Source organism: Apteryx rowi, unplaced genomic scaffold, assembly GCF_003343035.1.
Source record: "Apteryx rowi isolate R43461 unplaced genomic scaffold, aptRow1 scaffold_68, whole genome shotgun sequence".
In the NCBI taxonomy this organism is placed as follows: Eukaryota; Metazoa; Chordata; class Aves; order Apterygiformes; family Apterygidae; genus Apteryx; species Apteryx rowi.
In genome coordinates this window covers 2313228-2327985 of record NW_020450960.1, presented here as the reverse complement: position 1 = coordinate 2327985, position 14758 = coordinate 2313228, and the positions used below count along the sequence as shown (strand labels likewise).

The window sequence follows — 14758 nt, the reverse complement described above, 5'->3', positions numbered from 1 at the left end:
TTTGACACGTGAATTATACTCAAAAGCCTGCTCTTCCAGGCAATCTTTCTCCTACACGAATGTAAGAGATGCTGAATGAGTACCATCTGCTCAAAGCAAGCACCCCATACAAAGGAAAAACTGATTCAAACACCCTTATTTAGCACTAGCTCCTGGAGCCTCGGGTTGGGCGAGTCGAGCCCCCGCAGCCGCCGAGGGAGCGTCCCCGGAGAGGGAGAGCCCTTCCCGAGGGGAGGGGAGGGCTGCTCCAGCCGGGCATGAGGGACGTCCTGCCCCGTACCGGGATACAGAGCCTCCCTTGACTCAGCTGCTGCTCCCTGGTCTTTTTATTACTCCTTCAGCTTCTCCTAAATCAAAAATTCTGCAGCGTGAACTAAATGGAGAAGCTACCAACAACTCAGGATTGCCGTGTGTGTGTGTGTGTGTGTGTGTGTCTTTTCTTTTTCTTTTTTTGTTTTAACAGAATATTTAATAAGTCACTCCTGTGAAGGCACGCATTCCTCAGCTTGTCTTCTCCCCATTGGAGGGTTACACACTTATAACTACAGGGTTTTCCATTCTGTCCTTTCTTTCAAGACATAGAATATGCGGGCAGAGTTGAGCCTTGAAAACATCTGTGGTATGAGACAAATAAAGCAGGTCAAAAAGGATAGCGGAGAGGCTCAAACCCTCTCCTACACCACAGAGAGGAGCAGAAAGTACTAAATAGTCCTAAACTTGTTGCTTTGTGTCACCTTTTGCATCTTACCGATATCACACAGAGATGAGAAATGCATCGCAGTGGACACACTACACCTAAGGTATGCAAGATGAGCTCAGCTCTCAAGCTCATTCAGTTCCTGCCTTCATATTTGGTTAAGCCTGCTAATAAAAATGTTTAATCTAACTGAGGAAGGGAAAGGGTTGCACACATGGTTTTCCTTTACTGGAAATAGCTAGCAAGAAGCAACGATTTATGATCTGTCCCAACCTGGAGAAGATTACAACCATCAAACTTGAAGTGGAAAGCTCCACAGCCCATTAATAGTCGTTTTGGCGACTGTTCTCTTCCTACTACCCCCCTCCCAATCCCCGATTATTACGCTGTTTGCTTTATTACCTTCCAGGAAAGAAAAAGCCCATAATCCTTGGCTAGGTTGTCACATGCCAAGTCTTAGCCTGGAACAAGGTTTATCTAAGTCACAGCATCCTTGAACCAAGGCATATAATGGTAACATTAACCACAGCAAGGCAAACAAAACCACTATGACAAAAGCTATTATGGAATCCTATTACTGTTAACGAAGCCCATTTTCATCTTTTTGATCACAAACCGTCACTTATTTAAAAATTACTGGTATTCTAATACCTGTTCTTTATCGGATGAAGGCAAAAGGATTCTATAAATCTATTCAATTCACAGGGATATGTCAAATTTTATAACTACACATTTTCAACAGAACAGACACCCAAGAAAGTACTTAAAAAGTCCTTCACTGATTTAACACCTCCAAAGATAAGTTTTACCTTTTTCTAAAGCAAACAGTAGGATCCAGGATGATACCTGGCAGCATATTTATTAATGGTATATGAACTTCAATATATTCCTGTTCTACTTGTTAATGAAGTAGCCAAGATAATTATACTGCATAACTAATACATCTCTGCCACCTACAGTACAGACTTCAAACCATGCATTAACTTCTAGCACGTGGCTGAATTCTGCATAATTATGAAGTGTGACTGAAAACATATTCCTTATACCACGGAATTAAGATTGCTCCTGATCATTTATCTATTGATTATTTTCATTTCATTCTTGCAGAGCCTTTTGAAATACAACGTTATCAAAATGAATTCTATATGGCATTCTTCCATCCTTGAATAACTCAAAAGTAGCTGAACCAATTTAATTTGAAACTTCTCCAAATAACTAAGTTCAAACAATCATATTTTGGGCTGAGACCAAACATGGGATGTCTAAAACCAATTCTGAGAAAGTTGCTATGGCTGGTTGTTATGACAACACGTTTAAACTTAATACTCTTACCCCCAACAGTTATTTTGTTATTCATTCTGAATCAACAAACTTCTCATAATCTTTAGGTATGCAGAGCCAAATTTTGCTTTCATAACTGCATAGAGCTGAGTAATTCCATTACCTAATATAAGAACTAGAAAACAATAAAATTAATCTGCCTGAATGAGGCAGGATTTCATCCTCTTCCCCCCCCCTTTTTTTTTTTTTTAATACGCAAACCCCTCTGAGCAGCAGATTCAGTAGCCTCCACGCTAGTAATCTACTTAAACATACTCTTACTTTCAGGTAGATGAGTAGTCATCTATTAACTTGCAAGGATCCTGGGTACATGAAGTTCAAGGCTAGAATTCTACCAGTGGAGTGAATTAACATTTCGGAAATCAATTAGAAAAATTAATGGATTGCACTTCTTGTTACTGTTGCTACCTTTGCAATAGCATGAATAATTACTGAAGGCAAAAGCAAGAATATAGAAAAATAATCAATCACAGCGCTTTGCACCCACTTTGCCCTGCTAAAAAGAATTACAGAAGATTTAGAGTGAAAGAAAATGGCTCCCTGTGTTTCCTGTATGGAAATTCATCAGCGCCATGTGTTACTCGCTGCAGACGTTGACAGCTTTCGGAAAGGACTGAATCAGCCAAGAAATCACTATGAGGTTCTCATTTCCGTATACACCAGTGCTTAAACTCTCAGTAGAGAAAAAGACTATTCTCCAGGGCTCTAGTCTAACAGGCTCCCTTCGCCTCCCTTTTATCTTCCCATCCCTTTTATTTCTGAAGTTAAGCAGCTTATTGCTAATGTCACACTGCAGGTTRTGCTATTCGTAGCTGCTTCAGATCACAGGTCATGCTGGTCATCGTGATCCAATTCAGATTTTGCATTGAAGCAACAGCTGAGATAGGCCGATAAGGATGGCGAAGAGGAAGCAGCTGCTGCCTCCTTGCCCGCGTCTCCTGGCAGGACTGTTTTTGCTGAGTGTCAGGATCCCAACGAAATCACCAGGACACGCACCTGGAAAGGCACCGCACAGAAGGACAACACCAACAGTTTGGAAAAAACAAACCGTGGACACAAAAAAGGGAACGACTGGTGACAAACCACCACCGAGCCAAAGATGCTGGTGGAAGAACGTGAAGACTGGCGAACTTAAGCCGAGGCAAAGCAAGGCACCTACTGCTGTTTCTGAATTCTTCCCATTTTGTTTCTCCCCTTCCAAACAAGACTAGCAATAATCCACCTTTCAGGAGGGTTTTTGAACACATTAACTTCTCAACAGGTGAGGAGCATTTCAAATCTCACCACTAAATTGCTTTTTCAGACACCACATAAGAGTATTTAAGCAATTAAAGTTTTTTTTTTTTTTTTTTGAATTCATTCCATTTAAATGGGGCCTCTTTAATAGAATCTGGTTCAGGAAAATAAAGGCCTTGCCTTTTAATTAGTTTAATTGCTTGCAGAGACTTAACTTCAGGCTCTGCATCCRTGCTGAGCCTGGAGCCCCCACGCACAAGCCGGGGAGGGAAGTCTCCGCAGGACGCAGAAGGGGCATTAATCCGTGAACACCACCATCCCTCGCGGTCCCACGGCAGCTGTAATCTTACACAGCATGAAGCAACTAAGTGAAAAACCTTTCTTCAGGCCTAGCTCAGGCCCAGGGACAGTCTCGGGGTCCCGCTCCACCTGGACAACACGGGGCGCAAGGAGAAGAGGAACCTGGCGCCGCCGGCGGGAGCGCACGGGCTCCGCTGCAGAGGCTGCAGCCTCTCTGACCCCGACCGACACACAGCCAGGCGTGCGGCTTCCCAAACGCTAYGGATCTCTCCGCTGCCTTCCCTCGACAGCCACCGCCGAAGCTGAGGAGCTGCAGGGTGACGGTTCACACACCTGGCTGAGTGGGCTGCAGGAGGAAATGTTCTGATGGATAAGAAGCAACATGGCTACAGCCACGTATTTAATAAGAAACATCATGCTCGCCAGCAGTTAACAACTAACTTCTAGCCATAAGACTCCCACAGGTTTAAAATAATCACTAGGAAGCATTAATGGTTAATTGATAATGGAATACTTAATTACAGATAAACACAATTGAACTGAAGCAGCTGCATGGACTCTGCATGCAAATGTCACAGCAGCTGCTGCAGAACCTGGTCTGAAACAGGAAGGATGCTCGGCAGGAGAAGGCCAACTGCCGTCGCCACAACCAAGCCTCCTGCAGGAGCTACCACCGCCCGCGGGAGGACGCCAGGCGGCAGCGGCCCGCAGCACCCGTCCGCACCACGGCACGTGGCRAAGGCTGCAACGGGCTTTCGGAGCAGCCGCTGATCGTGACACCAAGAGACCATGCAATGCTTGTACCGCTGACTGTTCAAGGTCACATTGTTTTTCTTTATAAACCTAAAACTGCCTTGTTGTCTTTCAATAAAAAGGAAGAACTACATTGCAGAGACCTAGAAATGCCCAGAGCTAATTTAAAGCAGCAGACATTTCTTCCCACATTCCCCAGTACACATTTATACCACATTATGTGCACTGAATTTTCAACACCTACCATTAGCCCAATATATGATTGAATTTCTAATAGTCTAGTGAGTCACGTAAATAAAAGCCCCTGTACTTTGGACCTTTGCCATTGCATTTTTTTTCCCCAGATTTCTGTTTTTGTTTTTCTAATAAGGAGTCTATTAGTAACTTGGACATAGGGAGGGTTGAAAAGTTTTCCATTCCCCCCACCCCTTTCTTTCCTTGCTGCCATCATCAGCAGAGATGAATCACTTGATTAAACATTCAGCTTCCTGAATATGGAACATGTTAACTGGAAGTCTGAGCCTTTGGAATGACTAACCAGCTATGCAAGAATTGGGGKTTTTTTTTAAGCAAAATCAATAATCATTGCCCACTGATGGAAATTCAGGATCCATTCTATATTCAGCACCTTTTCAATCCACAAGTTACTTGGAGAAAGAGAGGAACTGAGAGCTTCCACCCTAGAATTCTAATTTCACAGCTTTGTCTTTTTGAACCTGAAAATATGAAGCAAGTTGCTGGTGGTAATGAGAGGGTGGCAGAGGCAATGAAGTTTAAATGAGAATCAGGTTCTTTCCTCTGTCTCACAGGTCTTGAGAATTGGGAGAACAGCTCTTCTGTTAAAACTCATTTCAACTACTGCTTAAATCAAGTCCTGCGAGGACACACATTTTTGGACGTTTTGCCTTGTGTTCACGAACCCATGAGAGGCCCTTGGAAGCAAAGGTCACACTTTGCATGAGAAAGGACTTGTTAAAAGGTGCCTAACAGTTCAGGCCTTACACAATATTGAATTAAAGCGATCAAGTTTTGAGTGTCTTCAACACCAATGTCAAACAACCAGTGCACAGAACCTCAGAAAATACTGGAATCCGTGTAATAGCTTAAAAAACATTTAGCAGCCTCAGAAAAATGGACAGCAGTGAGGATTAAGAAAGTAGGAACGTTTTTATGTCTAAGCTTGAATATTTCTTCCTGCAATTTAAGCTCACTCCAATCACAGTGGATAGGGAACAGGTTATACCTTTTTATGCTGCAGTCCTTTGTGATACAGAGATATCAAAAAGCGACGTTTCCAGCACACACTCGAGTAACTTTATGAGGACAGCAGGCTCCCGGCTCCCCACGCCAACCGCTGCAGCTAAACACTCCCGAATAACATGAGCAAAGAGCTCCTGCCCGCTGCCGGGAGCCCGGCGGGCTCCTGGGCCCACAGGAGGCTTTGAAAGTGAACAACCATTTTAATCTTCCGTCTTCTCTGAATGAGTATTAAAAAAAAAAAGAAGAAAATTAAAAAGGCACTCTAGGAGCAGTTGGGTCTTTTTGTGGTTGAACAAGGATGGTGAACAGTTTATTTACATACATTTGTGATAAGGAAGAGAGTCCTAACTACGGTTTTTGTATCAGCATGGCAGGGAGGACTATGCTAGGAGAGGCCCAACATGCGTGGAAGACGAGTTCATGCTCCAATCTCAAGTTTTAAACAAGCTTAGAGAAATGTGGGCTTGCAAAGCATGCTCAGGCACTTTCTGCCATTTCAGAGCAGATGAAAGCGCCGAGGAAACAGGCACGGTGCATTATGTGAAGCYGTCGCTCTGCTCTACCAGGCTGCTTTTTAGTTCCTTACAACTGAACTTCTGGAAAAAAAAAAAAGCAAACATTCAGCTATAACCCCCAAAGCGCTCTTAAGGGGTTGCTTCCCCTAATGGGTATCTGCGAGTTTGCTGCTCAAGCAGAAATCCCGCATGTGCCCAGCTCCCCCCGCAGCCTCCTGGGCTGGCGGTGCAGCGGGGGGATGCGCTGCCCCCAGCCCCTGCCCATCCCATGCCTGCAAGGTCGACCAGTGAAAAACACATCGCTTCAGGAGCAGGTTCTGAGTTTTATTGATTTCATCCCAAATGCCTTCTAATATTGTTTTTAACCAGAGCATTAAGGTATTTTTTCATAAGTGAAATGGAAGCCTCCGAGTTAAACACAGCTCCTCAGCATCCTTTATTATGTAATACAGGAAGGTTAACGGTATCAAAGCTCCTCTTCTGAGCAAAAACAGTGAAGCGTGTTTTTCTCAACTAAACTGTTTTACTTCATTTCTTTTTTCGTTCTTGTATTTCACATTGAATTCTGGCATTAAATATTTATACCACTTGAGCCATTCCTCCCTTGGCACAATTAGTATTACTGTACATGGATGTCACTGATGAATCTGCATTCACACACCATTATCTATTTACAACCCCGATTCCTGCCTTACTTTGGTTTCACACAGAGAGAGTGACGGGGGGGGAATCAATAAAACGTCAGGAAGTGTGCTAGAAGCACCAGAATAGTGGAAGAAGATATTTGCAGACAGAAGATCCAATTTTAACCTCCCCGAAATTTGATTAGCATGAATTTGATCTTAGTACTTCCTAAAGAACCCTAATACACCAAGCAATTCGCCGTGCGGACGCTATACAAACAAAMCGTAAGAGAACGCGAAGCTGAAGGTCAGAACTAAAGATAAGAAGTCTACTTGAAATCCCATTACATCAAGTGCTTTGCTTTGAGGTAATGGATTTAAGCACGCACTTGAAGGTGCGCTCACGCCCTGGTGTGCTCCAGAATCGGGATGCAGTCAACCACCAGCTTTGAGGTTTTCCCAAATGAGCCCAAATAGATAAAAGACAAAGGAATATCATTAGCTGGTTTTGTTGAGGGTTCTTAACAGAGAATGAGCCGAGTCTCTGAGAAGGAGCTTATTTTTTCAAGGTTACTCCAGCACGATCCAGGAAAAGGGAGTTGAACTCTGAGTTTTTCAGAGCAAGATTCAGAAGAAACTTCGCTGACAGATGGGACATTTAATAACCGGCTCCTCCGAGACTTTGCTGGGACCGTGACCGACAGGCACAGTCAGTAGGGCTTTAAAAGCAGTGTGCACATGCCATGTGCATGAGCAGAGAAGAGTGAAACAAATCGGCACTGCCACGCTTTGGGGCTGCGGGTGCTCAGCTTAACCAAGCTCACCATCCCATGCGCCGTTCTGGGCCCGGGAAGGATGTGGACCGGAGCCCGGGCACCCCCCAGCTCTCCCGCACGAGCCTCCATCCCAGCTCCGACTTCCTCATCCAAATAGCCTAAAAATACTGTCTTTATTGCACTGTAGCACTGTGACTATTTGCAGATTAATTCTCCCTTTCAGTACAATTAGGGGACATCCTGCAGAAGCTCTTCATATCTCTCTGTATTATTATTCATTTCACCTGTATTTTTAACTTTTCATCCAAACCTCTACTCAAATCATCATGAGCACTGAACTAAGCACCATTAATTTTGAACACCTATTTTAGCCGTCTCATCTCAAAGTATACTTTGGCACCGCTACACCTTATTTTTCAGTGACAAGAGAAATCCTTTCATAAYGGACTTTCACAAGGAAACTGAATAATTGGAATGAGTTATTGTTCCTGACTGCATGCTGCAGGGGACGGAAAGAACACGCCTGGGTCTTTAAACTTAACTCTCCGCACTTCGGAAGAGCAGTTAAACAAGCCTGGACTATGCTCAGTAGAGGCGCCAAGAGCAGCTTCCCACGTCATGCTGCTCCTTCGCTGCCGGCTCGCAAATCCCGAGGGACTCCCGCCTACGGCAGCTCCGCGTAAAAACCTATCTGCAAACACTGAAAACAAACGTCTTGGATCTGTCGGACCTGGGTCTTGTGACCAACTGGAGAACGACCCCGCTCAGACTCCAGCCATTGAGCATAGCTGCATTTACTCCTTCCAAAGCCAGATATGAAATCGGATTAGTTTATCACTCAGTTTCCTCGTCTTTTCTTTTTTTGCAGTCYGTTGGAAGATGAAAGCGCTTCCTTGCAGCAGTATACCCTCAGTCACTGACACCAACTTTAATTACTGTCTGTTCCCAGATAAATTTGCTCGCTAAAAACAAATCGATACTTTTTTTGCAGGAGCTTTTACACTGAAGTTCTTAATTCTTCATTTTTCAAGTGACATTTTCCTAGCTCATCTTTAAAAGAGTGTAAACCAAATCCTCAGCTGGTATGAGTCAATGTAGCTCCAGCAGAGACAACAAAGCCAAACTAATTTACACTATACAGAGGATCTGACATAATCTAATTTCTTTACAGTTTTTTCTTACCTACAAATGTTTCAAAATTATTTCACTCATTGCCCTGAATTCTGGTGGATTTCTATGCTACATAACGATCGCTTTAATAAAACAATGAATTCTTCAGTCCACCTGCATATCTGAAACTGTCACTGTGSAGCGATTCAACAGATAACCTTATCTCTGAGAATTTATTAAATTCACCAGTATTTATGCACAGACGCACCCACTTCACATAATTAGCTTATGTTTAACATATATAGACAGGAAATTTGTGTTTTGGATTAAAAAAAGGCAAAGAGCTCATCTTGCAGGTAAATACTCTGTTTTCAAGGCATTAATAGAATTCAGAATTGCAGATTTGGAGTAAAATCCCCTTCAACACAAAGGCATAACTTGATACAAGCCCTGCTGCAGCAATAAGCAAAATGCTGGAGACAGGGAATAAAGGTAATTTTAAAGCATTCAAGTTGGCCATGAAGCAGAAAGCTACTCTTAGCCTTCACTGTAATACAGCTCAAGCCACCTTATACCTTCAACTGCAAAACGTTACTCAGGTCTTCAAGTTCAAATTTCAAAGCTGAAAGTCTAGATAATTCTAAAATCTTTCAAGAGAAACGTACGCAGTGACACAGTCCTGGGGGCATTTCTCTGCCCTGCTGCAGACTGCAACAAGGGACAGAGTCTGGAAAACACGTTCTTCTGCACATCAGCAGCCGGGAGAGGCAGGTCCCAGCGGCTCCCAGAACTGGGAGGTGAACAAATCCCTGCTCTTTGCTGACGTAGGCCCTGCAGCTATTCAGGAAGGGAAGAGGCGGCTCTTCCTCCAGTGCAGGGTACGTTTCAGGGACCAGAACAACACCGCTGGCTGGTGGATCTTGTGGGCTTCTGGCAAATTAGAAAGAAAAGGCTCATTTTTTTTCCCCACAGAAGAAGAGAGCTGCTCTTACTGCAACCCACCCTCCCTACAGACAGATTCAATAGCATGGATGTACTTTACAGCTAAGCAAGGCGAGACTGCAAAGAACGCGGCCCACCAACCGCGACAGCGGGTACTGGCAGAGGACACCATACTGCAGAAACGGACACGTCACCTCACGTCAAAGTACATACCATAACACTTTCGCTATGGAAATAACATTTGGTTCCAGTCATACCAAAAGAAAGGTAACAAACATGATGTTTATTCTATTCAGGAGAAAACAAACACTAATTCAACACAACAGAAGAACAGCTAATGCAATTGAAGCTTACTAATGCTGCACTGCAAATCCCCCAAAGAAATCTGCTACAGCTTTATTACAATTTCCTTAAAACCTTTATGTCTTATTATCAAGGCTACAGAGATTGTTTTTCTCAGTGCAGGCAGAGTTAGATGTGTTGATAGCAAGAGACACTATATTTATTACTAGATAAATAACAACCATTTCCATCACCGCATGCACAGATATACTCATGTCTTTGTCAGTCTAACAAAGCTCCATTAATGTTGGACTCCTTATCAACAGGTTAGGCTGGAAAGCCATGGGGTACCTTTATACAACAGTCAGCCCACAGCACTCTGAAGACTGAGCCCAGAAAGTTGAAAGACAAATCAATTTTCAGTCTCTGCCTTTTCCAGGAAAAGCACCACCTGCCGCAGTTGCTTCCTTTGGAAACAGGTGCAAAACCAGCTCAAGTCACCTTCTCTTCTAAACACACACATTTCGCTGATGCTGCCTTTCCACAGCACACGCTGTTCAGCAGGCAGCAGGGTCCACAAGGTCAAGCAGCTTTCCACTGTTCAAGTGTCACACTAATGACTGAAGACACCAAGCTTAAGTAACAACGGGAGTCTGGATTGAAGCTCACCACGTCTGGAGCAGTTCATGGCTGTCCTTCCATTTTCTTCTACGGACCAGCCTTTATAGTCTGACTTTGTTTCTAGTATGTTTTACCAGCAGGTATGTTTTCATGATGCATTTGTTAGGCATTTGAGAGGAAAGAAGGGACCTGTCCAGGCCTGCTCATAAGCTTTCAAGCTTTGGAAGAAAAAGCATCTTTAGAAGTGAGGTGGAAAGGAGGCTGTCACACACAAAAACACAGTGACCTCTTTGAAGTCCCAAAGRATGCTTACAAGCTTTACACCATGTTCAGGATTTTAGCCACAGGGAAGCCATAAAACATTACAGTGAGCCAGGTGTCACAGGCTGTCACCAAACAAGCCCATGTGCCATCTCATGACTGAGTTGCTGCATGGTTTTTTGTTTGTTTGCTTTTTTTGTAGCTTCTACAATATAGCTAAGTCACAGAAACTAGGGGAAAAACAAAGCTCTGCAAACTGAAGCTTAGATTACTGCCAGTTCCACGAAAACATGCTAAAATTACAGCAGCCATGGCTGTAGAAATTACAGCAAAATGCAAGGCAGCCTCAGGAGGAGGAAAGCAATCAGCAATTGCAAGTTCTCTGAGGCAAGGACTATTTTCTGGCTCTGCATTTAGCACAGTGGGATGCGAATGTGACTGGAGTTTCGACGCAAAACTGCAACTTAATGCTGATAATAAATAACACCAAATGCAGAAATACATCTTTACAGGCACAGTACTTCTGTCTCCTGCTTAAAGATGAAGAGAAGTGATGGGCTGTGGAACAAGGTGAGGCGGTAAAGCCTCCAGAGGCAGGTGTAAGCCAGGTCCAATGGCTCCTGCCTCCGGGCAGAAGTCTGAACTAATCAGGTGACAGATGGCCCCGCAGGGCCAGCAGGTCTGAGCAGCTCCATCCCTCGACCGCTTCCCTGCTCCTCCGAATGGGGCACTGATTGACAGCAGCAGCATTGTATGGCTTTGGGAACAGTGTGTCCCGCTTGCTGCTCTCATCAAATCAGAAGAGGCTGGAAGAATTATTTTATTTTCGTTATTTTTAAGCATGCATGAACTTAGAAGGATGGCAACAACCCTCCTGGCCTAAAGTTACAGCTCGCATTGCTTGTACAGTGCTCACAACGCTTTCACATCATTGCCCGCTGCGGCCCCGGCTTCGAGCAGGACAAAGTGCTGCCCTATTCTGGAAAGCACATGGAAAGCTGGAACTCAAACCCGCCACTTCCATAACCTCCAGGAATTTACATTTCCAATCCTTTCTGCAGGCAGAAAAATTTTGAACTATTATGGTTGGGACTGTTTTAATTCATAACTTCCAAATGCAGCAGGGTGACAATAAGACTAGATTTTCTGTTGAAAAGGGCTCAGTGGAACCATCTGCTTATTTATGGTAGGTATTAATTTAGCATGAAGTCCAAAACCGGAGAAGAGCTGTAAAATGGCCCCAAACCAAACCCACAGAAACCCCTTTATCCCTAAATTCCCGCCTCAGCCATGCTCTGAACTCTCTCAGCAAGGGCACTGCCGGGCTCTCCGGAGCCCTGGCCGGCTCCCACAGTGCCAAGCGGGCCGCAAGCACGCAGCGCTGATGCTGAACTGCGCCTTCTCTGATTACGGGTTCTTGCCTCAAAGCCTAACCCCAAGGTATGTTTTGTGATAATACCTAGTCCTAAAATGTAATTTGAACGACTAATTTCTATGGCAGTCTTGCCATCAGCTTCAGCAAGTCTTTGATCAGACCTTAGACTAATGTTTTAAGGGTTGTGTTTTACAATCCAGAGACAAAAACGAATTTTTTTTTTTATCACTGCTTAGGACATCTCGACTCTGCAGAGCTAGCTGGGAACGTGCCGGAGCCACGATTCAGCTATACTTTGCAGTCTGGCTACGAGACCAAACCCGGCCTCCTCCACAGCCGGCAGCCCCGCGGCATCCGTGCGCCGCGGCTGGGAAGGACAGACAGCATCTGGAGCCGCCTTCCAGCACCGCACCACCTTTTTTGCCCTGAACATCTCTATTTGACAGTGATTCAACCTGGCCATTTAGCAGCCTCTTCCACTGCTTAAGAATTACCACGACGGTATAGAAGAGTTTCTTGTTCCAACCTTCAGCTACTACCAAGAGGAAGTGCTTTCCCTGCCTCCTTGGCATAGCCACACATGTTTATATAGTGACTGCATCTGCCTTCATCACCTTTTACATTCATCTCCATGGCAATTTTCTTTTCCAGACATTGCTAGCTGCCCTTCTGGGAATTTATTTCCAATCTTATATTTATTCAGAACTGGCATTCCCCCCACATGTGACAGCTGCTGGAAAATTATATATATGCCATTAGGAAACAGTACAACAATCTGAAAAATTCATTCATAAAGCTTGAAGAGGATGGCTAGAAACTGGGATTTATTTTTTAATTAAACTCTCCAATTCCTGAAYAAAGATAGATTCTAGATATGAAGGGAAATGGTTGTTCTGGAATTATTCTTTGTGGAAGGTACTTTGCTAGATGGACAAGGCAACTCCAGGACACCAGCAGAGAGGCTGTACTGTTTTGTCATATGGCTGCATCCCTCATACCAAACCCTTCCCTATTTGCTCAACCTTTCACTCACCTTTTCTTTGATGTTCAAGGCATGGGACTAGTGGTTTACAACCACTCTCCTCTAGTGCCTGCATGACCTGCAGGCACTTTGCTGAGAGAAAACAAATTTTGAGTCAGAAAAAAGCCTTTGGTTTAATTGATACAGTGAGTGAGAAGGCACTGACTTAATCATCTCCCAGAAGAACACCTGTAGCTTACAACAAAGTTGAGCACACCTGGATGTGCCGCAATCACATGCACTTGGTTTTATATGGTAAGCTAATACGCAAGCAACACAAGAAAGCAATCAAGATCTGACTAATGAGCCCCACATAGCTCTCTACCATCACATGAAACGTTTTGCATACAACTCCAGCCAGGCAGGGGTCCTGCAAAGTGGTCCAAATTCTGAAGTGAGCTTTCCATAAAAAAAATAAAATAAAATAAATAACAGTTGCTTCCACTCCCTCGTACCTTAACACTTTCTCCTCCCAGGAGCATTGGGCAAGAGGAGAAGAAATTTACTGGATCACCTTCACCACTGTCCATTATACTGCAGATGTCAATGCAAAGGATTTCCCACATCAGCAGTGCTTAACAAAACAAAACAAGCCACCACTCTGCCTCATACTTCTGTATAAGCACCATGATTTTGAGATCCTGACCGTCAGGACCTAACCCTCCTTCTCAAATGAGCGCCATGGTGCATACAAACCAAACTCAGCCGGCTCCTTTCTAATAGCAGCATTTAAGGCTTGTCCTTCGACAGGAGCTTTCTGTAATAGCTTACTCAATCACAAAACTCACTCCTGTGCTACCAGCTGCCAAACTTAAGCTTTAGAAATACTTGACTTGGTATCTGACAGTTGCAATATCCTGTGCTCAGATAAGAAATTATGTAAAAATACTTTCTTCCACATTTTAGCAAAAAAATTCCCAGAATAGCAATGCTCTTGAAATTAGACAGCACGAGGAGGTCAGTGAAAGCATGTACATTAACAGCATCTAATATTTCAGAGCTAAATCCTACCACATTCAACAAAAAGTGCATGGCAAGCGTGTTGCAGGATGGTGGTGTTTTGGTGTCTCAGTTAACAGATATACAAGAGCAAGTTCGCTGTAAAAGATGGAATAAAAAGTTGCTCGTTTTGCTGCAAACGGAACATGCTTATGGCAGGACAAGAACATCCAGAGATGACATTTTGCGTTATTTTCTGTCTTAAGTCTGGAAGGGATAAAGATATTCCACCCAGCAGCTAACTTCTAACCACTGGAGCTAGAAAAGAAGTGAACAACCTCAGCTGCTGCCACTGTTGAGCCCGCGGCAGCTGCCGCTGAGCGCTGGCACAGGCTGTTGGGCTGCGTGACCCCATCTCCCACCGCAGGGCACGGCAGGGGTGGTGAGGTGCATGGAGCTGGCCAGTCCACCCCCAACCCCCCCCAGACAAACCATTTAATGTGCCTTCAAATCAAGGGCTTATCTGTTTAGTAACTAACAATAGCAGAAATGACACCTGATCTTTGGCAAGCGTGGTATCATAAGCTGTTGCTGAAGACAACACCGAGTCCGGTCTGTTCGGACACGCGTCACCCCCTTGTCCGGTGACTAGGACTCGCGAGGATGTTTTCGCAGTTAGACAGGGCTCTGTGACTTGCAGGGCCAG

General features: G+C 44.3%; 1 protein-coding gene across 1 annotated transcript in view; it reads right to left on the bottom strand.

The window, feature by feature from the left end:
• The window catches only part of CSMD2 (CUB and Sushi multiple domains 2), a 331313-nt gene that overhangs the window by 183809 nt on the left and 132746 nt on the right, over window positions 1–14758 (bottom strand). The window lies entirely within an intron of this gene.